A 17,847-nucleotide genomic window follows, 5' to 3' on the forward strand; every position below is an offset into this window, starting at 1 on the left:
TTAGAAGAGCTCTCATCTAATCAGGCATCAAGTACTTCAAAAGACAACACCACATGTGTAACAATCCTTCCTTTTTTTGTCTCAATTCCCCTATGTATTGTTCCAATTTAATTTAATCTATCTGTTGAAGAATTAAAGCAGCATGAGGGCAAAATTAATAAATACTCTCTTTTTTTTGGTTGGAGAAACAGGACTTTGTTTCAAGTGCTGTTATCCACAGGTTAATATGGTGCATGCTGAATAATAGAGCTGTTTCAAAGGACACAGCTTGGTAAAGTACTATGGGCAATAGAATTGCACAGGCTTTTTAATGACACGCTATAGAGGGAGCTCAGGAAATTATTTCTGTTTATTTTCTGTGGGACTGGGCTGTGGCATGCTCAGTCCTGCCAGTACTGGCTCATGGTCAGCAAAGGTGAACGTCTGGACCCAGCTAATATCACTGGATGGGTGCAGGCACTTCCATTCCTTGCCTTGGAAAAAGGCTGGGGTGCAGAGCACATCTTGTGCATGGTGCAGATAGTAGGGGAGACTGGTGTGGAGAAAGGAGTGGGATCATTTGTCCATGTGTCTGGACTATTCTGTCTATCTGAACAGTTCGAATAAACATTCGGGCTTAGAGTCAGCGTGCTACTGGAGACAGACCAAACCAGAATGACACAGGAGTGAGTAATCCCAGGGTCCCTTACTGGTTAGTGGGAAGGAACAGGCACTTCCAGACTGGATTAATTCTTCTTTGGACAGAGATGAATCATGCTACAGGTACCTCTTTCTCTTCATTGACCATAGAGGAAAGCCAGGGCGACAACTTCAATGCACATATCTACAATGTAAAAGCCTTCCTTGTGTGAGATGAGACTTTCAACTAGTGTCAGTTCCAGAACTTTAAAAAGAGAAACTAACTTAAAAGACAAATGTGCCCTGTGATTTCTGAGATGAGTTTACCTCTTTGCATAGGCACAATAATCTTGCTAAGTTACATTTGGTGAGATGAAGAGGCAGATAAAGCAAAAAAGAGATAACCTTGGGTCATACTTGATGAGGGCAGAGTAAGGAAAGACAAGAAACAGAAATCTACTGACCTTTTCATTATTTAAAATCAAACCACAGGCGAAACAAAACTAAGGAGTGGAAAATAAGAAATAAAAGACTTGTGAGTAATCATGAATTGGGTAGCTTTGATTTCTGCAGAGACCCATCAGGAGTCTGCCATTTGGAGCTGAATCATTCTCTAAAGTCAGAAGTCAGGCAATCATTTTCACTCAGTTGATCCTGAGCACAATTCATGGTCTCAACATGCAAAGTAAAAAAATCCTTCAGCACTGTTACTGTTCAGTTGGCTGAGAGGTATCTTTTCAAAGATAAATGGGCAGCTGCTGCTTAAATATGCTTACTCTCCACTTGAACAAGGATTAGACTGTTATTTGCACCTGCATTACAATTTGTGCTGCCTAAACTACAAAAGAAAAGTGTTACCACTCTAAGCCCAATCCTTAAAGGAAGCCTTTAGCAGCTCTGCTTTATTTTTTCTTGTTGGAGCTTTGTTTTGTGCAATCTAAGTATACCCATCACCTAATGGAATTTGTAATAAAATGTCACCTGATCCTTTGCTGTTCACAAAGCATGTAACACATTTCAAAAAAGCTGTATTGTGCCCCATCTAAACCCACTTCAATTGCTGTCTAAAAGGTTTTCACAAGACAGACAGCATTAGGAGAAGATGCATTGATCTCCCAATTTCCTGGTACCAGTGCTATTTCTGTAGTATTACCTGAGTGAGTGAAAAACCTGAGAATAAAATGGAGTTTACCCATGCACTTCATCTGCGACAAGAAAAATGCAAACGGCAATTACAGTTCCCTTTTATGCGGAAAGACTCATGCTGATGTGTCTTGGCTCCCCAGGGAAGGCCTTCAGGAGAGAAATGCCACAGCTCTGTGGCCTGGCCCGGCAGCTGGGTGAGACACTCCTGAGTGCTGACTCCAGGGTGCTGAGACCAGCATTGTCAGAGACAAACACAGAGACCATTGTCAAGTGACTGGCAGCCCATGGCACATGGGGTCATGCAATAAGAGCCTAATGTTCATTAGGATCATATTTTTGGGCTTCAGTAGTTCTCAGAAGAGGGCATATGGACTTTTTGAAAACAAATCCTCACTGTGCCATAATGTGGCAGACTTGTCTACTGATGAGAAAAAGTAGAATTGTCATCATGGCCTTCACAGGAGTGATGGAAGATTGGAGAAAGGGGAAATTACTGGAAACAATGAAAAGGAAAAATCTCAGTTTGTGACACATTCAAAAGCCACAGAGTTTTATCAAATAGCCCCAAAAAACAAAGAAGGAAGGATATTGGTCAATATCCTTGGTAATTATTACTCCAATAATTGGCAGAAATGCTTTTGGGTTGTGTAGGTTATTGCAAAGTTTATACATGCTTCAATCTGCATCTGCACAATCTCTCCTGTGTGAATATTTCTTTGCCTAGAGTTTTTAACATGGCTATTTAATACAGTGCTTGGCATTTACAAAGTATTATTTGCCTGTGTGGAGAAGCAGTGATTGATATTAATAGACTTTTTCTTGTTGCAAGAAGTCCATACCCTTTAATCAGAACAGGTGCTGGAAGGTCTTTCCTTAAGAAACAAGCAATGTCTGAAGAAACTAGACAGAAAAAGCAATATATTTAAGGATTTGTCTTTTCCTCCCCTTTGCTAGTGTAATTAACTACTTGTTCATTCCAGCCCACATGCCTGCTGTTCTTGTTACTGCTTCTCCCTAACAGCCCAATTTTTTTCAGTCTTTTCTTTTAGTGGGTTTTCTTGTCTCTGTTTCCTCCATTAACCATCTCAGCTATGGGAATTTCAATTTTTTTAGAAAGTCTGAATGGCTCCTTGGCATCATTCAAACAGTCCCACTCCCACCCCCACTTCCCAGTGATCCTAAGCCCCATGGTTTTGGGAACTCCTTCTCACTTTCTGACAACTGCATCTTTGAAATTTGTTATGGCATCATATATGATATGATAAATCATGTATCATGATGATATACACTTATATCTTTAGACATCTTAGATCTTTGAGGGTGACTCTAATCCACACCATTACCCATCCCTGGCACAAGTATCTTTTCTTCTGGTTGATTCCACTTAATAAATACCCTTCCCTATCACCTGTTTCTCATCATGACCCATATTTTCAATTATCTGCGATAATTGAAAACACAGGTCTGCGATACATATTTCAGTTGCAATTAATATTTATGCTTGAACTGCAGCTTCTTTATTCCAGGCTCTGTGGCTTATTTTCTGCTGTTTGGAAAACAACAATGCTTTTATCTTGAAATTTACTACAAGAACACTATAAAAGAAAGTACTTAAATGGAAAATATGGAGGATTAGAGACAATTAAACTGCTTATTGTAAATTGCTCACAACTTCTGCCTTGTTTGGAAGGTGGGTTTTCCTTTTGAGTTATGCTAATTTAGCATTATATCTATCTATCTATCTATCTATCTATCTATCTATCTATCTATCTATCTATCTATCTATCTATCTATCTATCTATCTATCTATCTATCTATCTATCTCAACCCCTAATTTAATTTATGGACCCAACTCCTCACTACAGAGAGATCTGGTATATATGTTGCTGCCTCCCCCAAGAAATTATTATCTAATCTTTTCAATTCCTTATTCACTCTGCCTGGTATCTGGTTAGCCACAAAACACATATGTGAGATCTATTTCTTTGAGGATATTTTAGCTCCCTGAAGCTCCTTTCTTCCTTCCAGATTTGAACCAGGTAATTTTCTGGAAGGCTGACTTTCTGAAGCCAGATGATTTTGTTTTCTATCTTAAGGAATGCAGTCACCCTTCATTCTGATTCCAATTGCTTTCTAATGTTCATGGTTTTTGCAGTGTCTCCTTCTCAGTCGTTTCTTGGCTCTCTGTACACAAAAGCTGTAAAAAGCTGTTGCCAGCTTCAAGAAATTGCTGGATTGTCTCTGACTACCTGTACTCCTGTCCTGGATACTGGGTTCATCAAAGCTACCTATTCTGTAGCTATTGTTCCTTTCTGGAAGATAGAGCTGAAGAGCTCATGCTGTATTGGCATTGGTGATGTAGTAAAATGCAGGTTTTGGTCAACTCTGTATAATTGCTTCCTTCTTTGTTCCAGCCCAACTGGATATTCAGCCCTCTAGGTACTTTCAGCATGATTAAGCCCACAAACAGGTTTTAAGGAGGGCATGCTTTTTTCCCAACAATTTGTTTAACTTGTTTAACAGGTTAAAATTGCCATTCTGTGTGCATAGCCATGGTAAAGAACTGGCTGGCATTTCTGGCAGATCTTATGTGTAGAAAAGGGGTGGCTATTCCCTGGAAATCCAGAAAGTTTATTCAAAACAGCTGAAGACCAAGACCAGGATAAGTGAAATCACATAAGATTCAGGACTTTGGTAAGACTTGATACTTTCCAGGTCCAGGTAAAGTGCAGCTTAGAGAGTGCATAAGCACTGGGAATAGATGAGCACTCAGTGTCCTGCAGGTTTTCAGAAGAGAGGTGGAATTTTTACAGTCCTATGGTATACAGTCCTATGGTCAGCCTTGTTTTCCCTGCATATTTTTGGAAAGATTGAAGTTTAGAAACTCATTTAGCCTGTTAACACATGCTTTCAAAAGGGAGGACACATACAAAAATTGATAAATCTTGCCAGTCTATCTTACTTACCAGATCATTTTGTTAGATCAGGATTTATCATGGAGAAGAGGAACACTGTTTCTATGGTTCTTTGCTCAGAACTGTATTCTTTGAAAACTACAGTCTTGGGATGAAGAATGAAAAATATTTATTGAGCATCTGTGACTCAGGGACTCTATTGGCAGTATGCTATATACCATAATAGCAGGCAGTAAGATTTGGAGTAACTCAGTGGGGAACAAATATAAAACTTACTTTCCCATTTGGCTCATTTAGTCACCCCTAGAGGAAGTTTGAACTGTTGCAGTGAATCTAGCTGAGCACAATTTTCTTTGGGACTCTAAGCTGATCATCTGTCTTTACTATCCTTGGAAAGGAAGGGAAAGGTAATAATTTTCAATTAAAAGTCCAAAAAGTTGTGAAATTTTATGCCACATACTCGAGCCACTTCCCAGCTCTTACTGATATTTTCAATCTTCTTTTTCGTCTCAAAGAAGTTAAGTGACTCCATGAGGATGACACTAGAAAAAAAAAAAGGATTACGGTTATTTTGTTATGAGGGCTCCACTGGGACTTTGAGGGAACTAATTCAACAAAAAAAAAAAAAAAACCAAAAAAACAAAAAACCCACAGAACAAATTTGCAGGACCAGTGGAGAGGAATAATATTCTCATACTCTGCCCATCTGTATCATCATTTTTCTTAATGGCTGTTCCTGCATTTCTAGAATACAGTGTACCTAGAGCTGGATGACTAGCTGTTCCTTGAGACTCAGTGCATTTGGATTCAATGCTGCATTTTTGCTGGATACAGGATGCAAACCTGAGGGAAGGTAATATCATGAATACATTCTCTCTGTCAATCTTTCTGAAGTAGTCTCATGTGTCGTACATATACCCTTTTTGTGCTTTTTTTCCTTTCTTTTTTCTTTCTTTCTGTTGTGGTTTGACACCAGCCAAACACCAAGCACCCACAAAAGTCATTCACTTCCCCCCCTCCCCAGTCGCTCCATCACACCTGGAAGAGGAAAGGGGAAAAAATGAATGAAGGGGTCATGAGTGAGAGAAGGACTGGGAGAAAACACTCCAAGGGCAAAACAGGCTCAAATTAGAAGTAAAAAGTGAATTTATTACTAACAGAATCAGAGGAGGATAATAAGAAGTAAAATAAGCCCTTAAAACACCTTCTCCCTCCTTCCCTCCGGCAGTGCAGGGATACCGGGCGTGGGGGTTTGGTCAGTTTATCAACGAGATTTCCTCCCGCAGGGATACAGGGAGGGCATGGGGCTTTGGTCAGTTCATCACCGAGATTTTCTCCCGCCGCCCCGGTAGAGGAGCCATCCCCTGTGAGGCCGTGGGTGCCGCCCACAGCAGGCAGCTCTCCATGGGCTCCCACAGCAGGCAGCTCTCCATGGACTCTCACAGCAGGCAGCTCTCTCTCCATGGACTCCCACAGCAGACAGCTCTCCATGGACTGCCCCGGCCTGGGTCCGCCCTCAGGAACAGCGCCCGAGCCGCCCCTGCTGCAGCGAGAGCTCCCTCAGGGCCGGCAGCGCTCCCAGAACTGCTCTGACCTGGGGCTCTGCCCTCGGTGCTGCCCGCTAAGGACAGGGGAGCGGGGCCCGAGGACGGGCTGCTGCAGCCGGGGAGCGGGGCCCCTCTCCCCATGATCTCCCCTGGAGCACAGCCTCCTCTAGGCACCAACACGCTCCGGCCTGGGCACATTCCCATGGGCTGCGGGTGGATCTCAGCATCCCCCATGAATCCCCACGGGCTGTGGGTGGATCTTTGCATCCCCATGGATCCCCATAGGCTGTGGGTCGATCTCTGCATTCCCTGTGGATCCCCGTGTGCTGTTGGCAGATCTCTGCATCCCCCATGGATCCCCATGGGATGTGGGTGGATCTCTGCATCCGCCATGGATCCCCACGGGCTGCAGGGGCACAGCTGCTTCACCTTGGGCTCACCACGGCCTGCAGAGGAATCTCGGCTCCAGTGCATAGTGCAGCTCCTCTGCCACCTCCTCCCCTGACCTTGGTGTCTTCATGTTGTTTTCCCTCGCATGTTCTCACCTCCTGTTCTCTGACTAGAAGAAAAAATCTGTGCCTCCTTTGTTCTGATTTTCTTCCTAAATATATTACTAATCTTCCTAAATAATCACAGAGGTGTTACCATCGTCTCTAAATGGCCCAGCCTTGGCCAGCAGCATGTCCATATTCAGAGCCATCAGTGTTTGGCTCTGCTGGACATGGTGGAAGCTTCCAGCAGCTTCTCAGGGAAACCACCTTCTCTGGCCCCCCGGCTGCCAGAAACCAAGCTGTGCAAAACCAGCCCACTTTCCTGGTTTGTTAAGGACTCCTGGGGAAAGTGCTGAAACACAGTCTGACTTCTAATGCACCTCTAGAGAACTCCTGGATGAATTGCTTTTTTGTCAACAGAATTTTCTCATGTACATAATTTAGGGCACCTGTCTGCCATTGTCACAGTAACTTTGGAATGGGTTCTCCCAAACTCCATAGTTGTCATCACTTCCTTCAAATTAATTTGCACAGGAATTTCAGACATCTGTGTTGTTTACATTGAGATATAGTTTTATAGGTGAGACTGCTCTCACAGATCACATTTGCATGTGTATTCATGTGATTAGAAGTCTTTTGCTATCCAAATACCATAAAAAATTCACTTGATTTACCAGAAGTGATTTTTTAGAAAAGTTTGTTTATTGATGTTCTTTGGAAAATTAATGGACATACTAGCTGATCAGAATTTTTTCTATTAGATATGCTAAAGAAAAAGCTTTTTGTCATCCCCCTCTCCTCCCAAACTCTGTATTTTACATGCAAAGAGACTTCTCCTTCCTGAAAATATCTTATACATGAAGACTAAGCAAAGAAATATTAGAAATGGAAGGTGTAAGTCCAGTGGGGAATGTCTAAAGAAACTTGGGTTTTTTATCCTAGAGAAAAGGAGGCTCAGGGAGACCTTTTCACTTCTGAGTCTTCTAGAAAGGAGGTTGTAGCCAAGTGGGAGTTGGTCTCTTCTCCCAGGTCACAAGTGGCAGGACAAGAGAAAATATTTTGAGTTCCACCAGGAAAGGTTCAGGTTGGATATTAGGGACAAGTTCTTCGCTGGAAGGGTCATCAGGCATTGGAACTGTTCCAAGATGCCCATGATGGTGGAATTACCATCCCTGAAAGTATTAAAAAACACATGGATGTGGCACTTGGGTACATGGCTTAGTGGTAGACTTGGCAGTGCTGGGTTAACAGCTGGAATTTATTATCTTGCTGGTTTTTTGCAACCTAAAGGATTTTATGATTCTATGAAAAATTACTCAATTTGGTCTGAATTAAAGGTAGCATAAATGATGGTATTACTCAAAGTAATATTTTTAAAAAACATGGATAGTTAAAATGAGGTTCCTAGAAACAATAAGACTAAACACTGAATCTTTAGAATTCCTCCAAAGCATTTTCCTGGTTTTGTAATATCTGAGCTGAAATTCACACATGCAATAAAAATCGTTTTCTCTGTATTTTACTGTAGAATTATCAGAGGTCAAATCAACAAACCAAAGCATCTCTATTTCCACATTTTTGTCAGCTTTCAAAACTAGTAGAACACAAGATGCCTCTTACAGCTTCTGTTTATAACTTTTTAAGCAAGGAAAGAAAGCTCTGCCAAACCGAAAGCAATTGCTGATTTCTAATGCAATCAGCAAATAAAAACTGGGCAGCTGATACCAACCAAAAAGCCAGCCCACATCTTTGCTGGGCTGGTTAACTCAAATAAATTAACTCCCCAAAACCTTTCTTCCCACTCCAAGGAAATAATGTATGAGGTTGCAGTGTGGAGTTTAGTACCTTCAACTTTAGAATGCTGTGTGGTATAGAATTTAAACAGGAAGGATGATCATAGACCAAAGCAAGGCATGATGAAAAAACATCCCAGAATTTAAAAGATTAAGTGAAAAAAATCTTTCTTTGTCTAGGGAATTGTTACTTACCAAAAAGAGAAGACTCTGGTGAAATGAAAACTACCCCTTAGATCAGAATCAGAAGATCAAATCCATGGCATGTGTTATTTGTAATGTGGAATAGTTGTGATTTGCAGCTAAGAGTGTCAGAAGAAAAAGGAATCAAAGCATATAGCAGATCTTTTCATATGAAACACAGCCTCATATATCTTCCAGTGAATTACTGCACTTACCTGCTGCCTCCTATCCAGCCTGGCTGTCGTGTCCCTATGTGGGTTTCTCTGTGTCCCTATAAACTGACACTTTGGACGTGGTGTCACTTATCAATGTGGCCATTCTGTGTTTGGCTCTCTTGTGAGAGATGTTGTTCAAAGTGAGTTTGTGGGAACAGCCTTGAGGGCAGGTGTTCACACCTGGGAGCTGGAGGATGACTGCTCTGGCAGGGTGCAGGGTCTCAGAGACACATCCCGCCCTTATGGGACTTCACGGGTGTATGGGGTGGGGATTAGGATGACAGCAGCCACATCTTCAGAAGATGCCTCTGTAATGGCACATCTGCAGTCAGCATAATTAATTCCATTAACTTCAAAGATACCAGGCAGGCTGCTTTACTTGGTGGTCTGGCTGCTTAGATGAAAGAGGTAATGCTGTGTCTGTTTCTTTCTGTACTCTGTGTCTACATTTCTCACTAACACAAAAAATTAAAGCTGTATTTCCAGTAAATGTCACCTTATATCAATCACAGCTAACATTACCCTGTATCCCTATGATTAATTCAGACGTATGCACACAACTGTTTGTCTTGGAAGGTTCAGTTCATTGCACAGTAACTTATAACCTGAATTTTGGGAAGCCCAAACCATATGTGGAAGTCAGCAAGCACTGCAGTATGCTTCACTACTTGCAGAGTTCAACAGTTAATTCTGCCTGGCTTCCAAACACCCTTTGTCATTCCCTAAAGCACTTCCTCTGCCATCTACCTTCATAAATTGTTTGTGATAACTGTTTGGAAGATAAGCACATTGAGTTAATTAAGAGTCAGACACATATTTTAAAAGCTCAGTATAATTTTCAGTGATAAAATAATAAGTCTGTATTACACTTGAAACACAGGCAATTGCATAAATTGTTATTGCTCCTCTTTAGAGCCTTGCATTCCCTCCATATAGCAGGAACCTATTAGCTCTGCAAGACCAATAGATAATAGAAGTGTAAGAGAAGATCTCAGCCTGAGTGCTCTTTGACTGCTGGTTTACAGGCTGTACAGGAAGTTTGGTACTCATACACCTGCACACCTGTTCTCAGCCTCAGAAACAGCTCAAGTGCATTCCTCTCATGTCAGTGTCACCCTGATGCCAAGACAAGCTCTTCCAGGTACTTCAGCAGTCATTCTCCAGTGGTGTCCTTCTTTGATTTCCCAGTTGAAACGTCTGGGTCTAATTCTCTTTTCTCCTGCTGTTTGCTCTTGCTGGACTTTGCTCCCTAGAGCTGTGGTACTAAGAAACAACTGAATATTGATCTCTCCCAGTTAATTCTCCAGGATAATCTTTTTGTTTACTCTTTTTGCCAAAGCATTTTCCACTGAGATTGCTTCTCCTCTGAAAGACCAACACGCCTTTCAGACACCCTGGTTTTCTAGGCAGGAATGCCTCTTCTCTCTCTTGCCTTGATGTATAACTGGCATTTAGCTGCACTCATGCACTTTTCTCAAAGTGCTCTCTTGCCCCAGTCTCTAGTGTTTGTTGACCTCCCTGCTAACCTCTGTCATGCCTGTGGTTTACCAGAAGTGAGTGTGTATCTGCTGTGTATCTGCAGGGACTGATGAGGATGCTGAGTACCTGGGCCAGCCCATGAGGAAGATATTTGTCTCCACTCAGTGACCTCCATGCTGACAGAAACTTGAAGTCTGTCAACAAGGCAGTTATTTTTCTTTCCAGCTTGTGCTATATTTTACATTTTTAAGTAGAGGATTGTCATCTCCTGAAGCCTAAGGTGTATGACTATTATATCAGAGAAATGTCATGGTTTGGGCCTGGCACAGAGCCAGTGCCCCCATGAGTATACCCTCTTCCTGGTGTCTGCTGTGAGATGTGACCAGGAATAAGCAAAGCAGGCTCCAGCTTAGAAATAAAGAAAACTTTATTACCTAAACTACAAGAAAAGAAGGAAAAAAAACTATAAGGGAAAAAATTGAAAACCCTACAAAAAACACTTTCCTCCGCCCCACCACCAAAATTTCCCAATCCGATACATTCCCCCAAATCACCAACTGCCCAGTCTGCCACCACCCTTTAGAATACTCAAACTTCAGTCCATGAAGAGGAGTCCTTTTTGCACTATAGGCTTCCCCTGGAAACACGCTGAAACCTCGTGTGCTTCCATGTCACTCAGCACCGCCCGGAAAGTCCTTTTGCCGCTTGTGACATCTTCCTTCCATGCTCAGTGCTCTCACCACTGCGCATGGACCAGAGCTGCTTTTAGGGCTGTCTTTTAAGGATGCCTTGTCTCACTCCAAAAAGGCACAGTCTCTGCTTTGGGACATCTGTCCCCCCATTTTTTTCCAACCCCCTGGGGCCAAGGGGTCCCCACGATGAACCCTCCTGGTTCTGAGGCACTGCCTCCCCCTAAGTGCAGTCTCTGTGTCACAGGAATAAAACTGAGTCTATGGCTACGCAAGAAAAGTCCAGCCAAAAGGCCACTCCAATCATCTCTCCCCACTCAGCCAGGCTTCTCCACATCCCTCGGGCCTAGTTCTTGGTTATCTCATTTCCTATCTTTCTTCTTATTCAGCTCCGAGGAGGATCAGCATTTTTGCAAGGTCCCAATCATGAAAGAAAGGGTTAAAAATTCAGTCTCTGCCTGTCCCAGAGCTCCGGCACTCCCACATCGCTGCTTCTCTGGCCGGCACCTTCTCGCTGCACTTTCCCCCCTTCCTTCTCCTCCTGGGCCGGCTGCTATCACATTCGTCGTCGCCGGCTCTCCCTCTCTCTCCTGGGGGGGGTGGGTGGCTGCCCAATGTCTCTTGGGGCTCCTCCACCCTTCCATCCTCAAGGGCCTCCTCACCTCCCATCTCTGTCCAGGCCCAGGCCTACCACATGGCTGCCACTCCCCTGCCCAGCAGCAGCAGCTGGACGAGGGAGGGCAATCCAACCTCTTTCCCTCGAAGTCCCAAGAGAGCCTTCCACGGCCAAAGCTCTGTTTTTTAACCCCTGTGTGTTCTCGGAGGTGTGTCCAAACCCCACTGGCCGCATCAGGTGCCAATATCAAAATCCGAGCACCCATTGGTTTGACCACAGCATCCCAGAATTCCCACTTCTTCCTGGTCAAACCACCACAGAAGTTGTCTTTAATCATTAAATATGTCATCTTAATGAATGAAATCATTATTTATATGATGAGATTTTTGTTATCTGGGACGTTGTGCTAAGCAACACAACTATATTCCTACAATTAAGGGTTTTTTTAAATCAAATTCTTACATTACCTTTTTCTGGTATTTTAACTACAATTTATGTCAGGCTGGGCTGTGAAAAAATGGATGGAGAAAACAGAAGAAGGTTGTCCTCTCCCATCCACTTTTAGGAGCTTTGTTCTGTACAGTGCTGCCCAAGGTGATCCCCATCCATTTATAAGAATGGAGGAAATTTTGAAAAATAGCCCAGTAATAATACAGAAATTATTTCCCCCAAAGTAGACAAAGATAGATGAAAGAATAACTTTTTCTCCTTTCTTGAGATGAAATCCAGAGCACTGAACTGATAAAATACATTCTATTTGAAAGTTGCCAAGAAAATCCCCAAATTGAATTATTAATGAATAATATTGATTTCTATTTTATTTAGATGTATTACTGTAGAACAGTTTATTGGGAGGAACCCTGCTTTCACTAAAATATTTATTTTTCAGCACTCAAACACTTTCAATAACTCTGCTTACCTGCTTTTTTTTTCAAAGCAAGAACTCTGCACATTTCTGGACCTCTTGGCTCTTCTCAATTTTAAGTAAAATGTGTCTTTGATAAGCCAAGAATTTAAGCACTCAATTGATTTTTTTCAGGTGTCCTGTTGGGAAATGTGACTTTCCACTGCACCAAATTTACCAGAAGGTCCCTGGTCAGTATGGTGCATGTTGCACTAGAGGCTCCCCTTTGAGGCACAGTCCCAGAGGATCTGGCTTGACTGGGTCCTGGATATCTTGGGAGCCAAAGTGACTCACTGAAAATCAGCTGCTGCAGGAGGGTATTGGTACCAGGGCCTCTGGGCCAGCCTTGGAATGCTGCATGAGCCCCTGAGGCGACGCCACCATCTGGGGGAAGCCCACAAGGCATTCTCCCCTGGCTGACAGCTGTGACCACGGTCAGACCTGACCTCAGTCCCACAGTTGCAGATTCCCACAGACAGATTCAGATAGGGCAGTGTGGGTCCTGTTCCCCATCTCTGTCCCAGGACCCTGGCTGGGACCTGGCTTGCTGGCCCTGGGGGCTGGCAGGTGGTCTTAATCATTATTCATCTTAGAAGCTGATAAGGGCTGTCAGCAAGTCAGAGCCTGACATTTCAGCTTATGTCACAGCTAATTTTACTTTATTTCCTCGTAACCAGTGGCAGTCAATGGGCCACCAAAATGTGTGATAACCCTGTATATATGCTGAGGGCACAAGCACACAACATGATACAGGAACAAGGTAGTGTTTTATTCATTGTGAAGTACTTTGCTGCTGAGATATTGATGTGCCCTGATCACCATGTGCCTTGTTCCTCCCTCACTCAATGCTTTCTCTCCTTCCACGGGCCGTGACGTGTGAAAGAAGCAGAGAAGTGTGCTGTGTACAACAGAGCTGTGTCTCATATCAGCTTAACCCTGTCTAGCCAAGTCTGTGGGCACATTTTTGCAGAAAAAATGGGAATAACTTCTATCAGCTTTTGCAGTTGCTCTTCTGCAGCCTCCTTCTTTCTCTTCTTCTCTCTTGCCCACTGCATCCAGCTTCTGTGATGCTCTGAGCAGGCCTGTCCACACAACTGACTTCCGCCACTGCTGTACTAAGTCCACCTCCCACAACAGATCAGACTTGGTAGCAGTTTGCCTGAAATGCATAGTGTAAAAAGACATTGCTACTCTATACCTTTCCTGAGGATGTGTTTCACAATTATCTCATTATGGAAGCCTCTAGGAATGGTGAGCATTCTCATTATTACACTAGACCTGATCAGCTGGTCTAGCATATGAATTCAATAGCAATCATTTTGCTTCCCTGCTCTTCTGAAGGTCCCATCTCAGATAAATGGTAGTGACTCTCCCAGTAATCATGAAAAAAGAGGATGTAGAGAATTACATGTCAGTGTGCTTGGCAATTATTTTAATCAAATGATGAACTATTCAGAAAGTACCTGAAAGATACAGAAAGTTAAGGAGGTAGTGGGGATTTGTAAGGAGCAAATTGTGTTACAAAAAAATCTAATTTTCCTCTGCAGCAGAAAAGCAGATCTAGAACTAATCTATAAAGAGTTCACTTTGGGAATTCTTTTGATTTGGTCTCACATGACATTCTTGTATGCCAGCAAAAGACATACAGCATGGATTAAATCACTAGATGGTGAATCCAAAACATGTTCTGTATCTACACTGAGAATTACTTCAATGGCAAAAATCTAAAGTGTCAACAAGGCTCTTCCAGAGATCTTTCTGTTCCAGTTCTGCGCAGCGCTTGCACTGCTGATCACACAGATATCACAGAGATGGGTTGGAACACAAGTTTAAGGTTCAAAGTTCCTTGGCAGTATAGAGAAAGGGCATAAAAACCAAGGACAACTGCAAGGGAATGCTCCAAGGGATGAGCACCCAGCTGCTTGGGCACAGTGCATTTAACAAGTAGCCAGGTTGCTGTTTTGGAGAAGGATCATGAGCAGAACACAACAACTCTGTACTGTTATGAAAAAGGCAAACAACCTACCACGATCTATAAACACACGTGGAGTTGGCAAAACACCCAAGGTATCAGGAAGAACCGAGCAGGAATATCTTGTCCACTTTTGGGCACTGTGGTTTAATGAAGATGGAGGCCAATTGGAGAATGTCAGAATAGCAATGTGAGCACATCTGTACTGTGGAAATATTTTTCCCTCTAAAATTGGCTGTAGACAGACAGTTCCCTGGCCTGTGCTAACTCATCAGGTATGTCCTGCAGCTCTCCAGGAGAGTGCAAAGCTGTCCCAAGTCCAGCTGGGCCAGTGACTGGTTGTTATGGCCTAAATGTTACATGGTCCTTGGGTATATAATCATGACCATGGGTTTGCAGGATTTTTTAATACACAAGGACACAAGAGGCTTTATCTTCTAAATTTCTCTGGTTTTATTATAGATCACCACAAATGCTATGCAAGGATACATATATCAATAACATTTACATATCTGTCAAGCCATTAAAATTACTAGCAGCAGTCAATACAGCACCACCAGTGGTATAGTAACAATCAATTGCATAGGAGCAATCGATATTATAGCAACCAATAGCCAACCACCACTGATGGGTGTAGGGACTACTGCAGGTTACTACACCCTCATCGCTAGTGAAGTAAGCTTCTCAACAATTAGCAGCACAGATGCTTATGACAAATTACTTACCTAGATGTCTAATGCCCATGTCGAATGAGTTAGACATATTGCAGAAGGGCCCAAACCATCCCACAGGTGGGAGAACAAACCAAACCAAACTGACTCCAAAAGTGGGCCCAAAGGGTGACTAGTAAGATAACAGAGAGACTCTCACTGCAGAGATTATCTCACATCATAGGGCTTGCAGCTGGATCCCCAGTGAGAGCCCAACATCTGGTAAAGAGTTCATGTGGAAAATTTAGCCTGTTTAAGGATAAAAAATGCATGCAGCATGTATTGTTCTCAGTTGTTGTACTCATTTTGCATAAAAATTAAGTCCTTTTCACATCACAGAGGCCTAAGAGGATGTAGACATCATCCCTTCAAGCAGCAAGTAGATGTTGCAAAACTTGATTTTCCCCATATAACAAATGATAGCTGATGTTTTCTGACTTTTTCCAATAAATTTTTATTTTTCTATACTCTTTCTCACCTTTACAGATTATAAATGGACATTAAAGGTCCTTGTTTTTGCACTTTTTGGTGGTATCTCAGAATGTCTCTAGTTTCTAGGCACCCTAGGTATATTTCAAAAAGACCAGCTGCTTCATTTTTCAAGTGTGTTTCTGGTTCTCAGGCCTAGATCCCAGGCTCACAGCTCCCAGGCTGGCAGGAATTTTCTCTGACAATATATTTCAGCAGGCATTTTGTTCTTTTCAGTAATTTTAGCCTTCTAGCCAGGTTGCATTTGAGGCTACTCACATTGCTTGTGTCCAGAAATAATCTCTGATGTTGTTTGAATTATAGACAAAATGCACGATTTCATGACCTTTATCGCAGTCTGAAATGCCTGGCACCACCATATGAAAGACAAGCACCATTTCTTTTAAAGTTTTAAACATGATGCCTGAGAATTTAATTAGTTGACCTTTATTTATTTTGTTGTGAGAAATAGTGAATATGAGTTTCTATTCATGGCTGCATCCATTCATGGCTGTGTACACATGAAGACACACAGGCTCCTTTCTGAGTCTTTTCTTTCAAAGATGAAAATATTTTGAACTCTTTAACCTTGATACAAAAGGTATTCCAAGGCTTTGACTGCTCTAACCTCATATATATATATATATATATATATATATATATATATATAGATATGTATTCTACTTCTGTTTTCCTGGAGGAGGAAAGAATCTGAACAGCACAATATGATCATGCAGTGACAGAGGATTATTATTCTGTTTGTTCTCTGTTCCCTTCTCAAGAATTCTTAATGTTCTATTTACTTTTTTGATGGCTCCTGAGCATGGCATTGAGGTTTTATCGTAATTGTCAATGGCAACTCAAAATCTTTTTTTTCCTGCTTGCTGATAGCTAATTTAGAGCTCATCACGGTTATGCATGGTTAAGAATGTTTATTTCCATGTGCAATACTTCAAATTTATCAGCATCTCATCTGCCATTTTTCTCACAATCACTTGGTATTGTGGGCCATCTGCAACTCTTCACAGTTGAATTCCATTTTATTGCCTTAAATAATAGAGTATCATCAGAAAATTTCATTACTTCGTTTTTCCAGATGACATATGAACATGTGGGATAACATGAGTTCCAGCACACATCCTTTCAAAAAACTACAAAGTGCAAAGTCTATCCATTAAATTAATGATTTAAGGACATAAAATAACAAAAAAAAGAGAGAGATTTCTTAATAGGTGAGCAGTAGATATGTCTCCATCTTTACCTGTGGTGTTATTTTACCTTTAGTAGTGCTATGGGGACTCAGATGGAAGAATACCTACAGAGGATATCACTCAATATTTCTAAAGATTCTGCCTTTTACTCTTTTGACTATTGTTTTTCTTTTGCACAGTAGTCTGCTCTGCTCTGTATCAGGGCAAGATCTCACCACCCTATGGGAGCTGCTGGTCTTTCATGCCATATTGTACTTAGGTTTTCATCATCTGACACAGAGATGTTTTTCATTTTCATCCTATACTCTACCTCAGTAATACCACAGCATGAGAAGCCTTTAAGTCATTGTTGTGGGAGCCTCAGGAAAATTATATTAGAGAAGACCTGCCACTGAGCTGTGAGGTGCAGAAAGGACCCCCTTGTGTACTAAACTCTTTCTCAGAGAGGAACCTGGGGGCAGATGGATCTGATCTTAGCCACAGACTGTCAATGGCCCGAGTAACTTTGTCCTGCAGGCTTTAATGATGGCAAATCAGATATATTCATATAATATGAATTATTTATTATGACAAATGATTAGACAAAAGATCTTAATCAGAGTTACTTACTACACAGTATAAAAAGCTAAAACTATTAGCAGTGTGTAGTGTAGTATAGTGCACCACATCAAAGCAATTATATTAAAGCTAGCAAAAAGAAATAATTGTTAAGTACAGATTGGTGTAACTCACCATATCAGTGCTTGTGGGCAGATCCCTTTCTCTTAACCTCAAGGAATATCTGTGGGGGGTCTCCCCCTATCCAAGGGAGTAAACGTCACACATTCCAAGCAGGAATATGTTGGAAGAACCTAACTCAATGAAAGTGCTTTTATACTGTAAAGTGATTG

General features: G+C 42.0%; 1 long non-coding RNA gene across 1 annotated transcript; it reads left to right on the forward strand.

Moving 5' to 3' along the window:
• Window positions 1–3,315: 3,315 nt before the first annotated feature.
• LOC135445336 (uncharacterized) lies at window positions 3,316–6,751 on the forward strand. The gene is made up of 3 exons (XR_010439513.1): window positions 3,316–3,454; window positions 5,428–5,532; window positions 5,966–6,751. It is a non-coding gene; the product is annotated as an uncharacterized LOC135445336 (long non-coding RNA).
• The last annotated feature ends 11,096 nt before the right edge of the window (window positions 6,752–17,847 follow it).

The sequence above is a fragment of the Zonotrichia leucophrys genome, chromosome 1 (assembly GCF_028769735.1).
Source record: "Zonotrichia leucophrys gambelii isolate GWCS_2022_RI chromosome 1, RI_Zleu_2.0, whole genome shotgun sequence".
Classification (NCBI taxonomy): Eukaryota; Metazoa; Chordata; class Aves; order Passeriformes; family Passerellidae; genus Zonotrichia; species Zonotrichia leucophrys.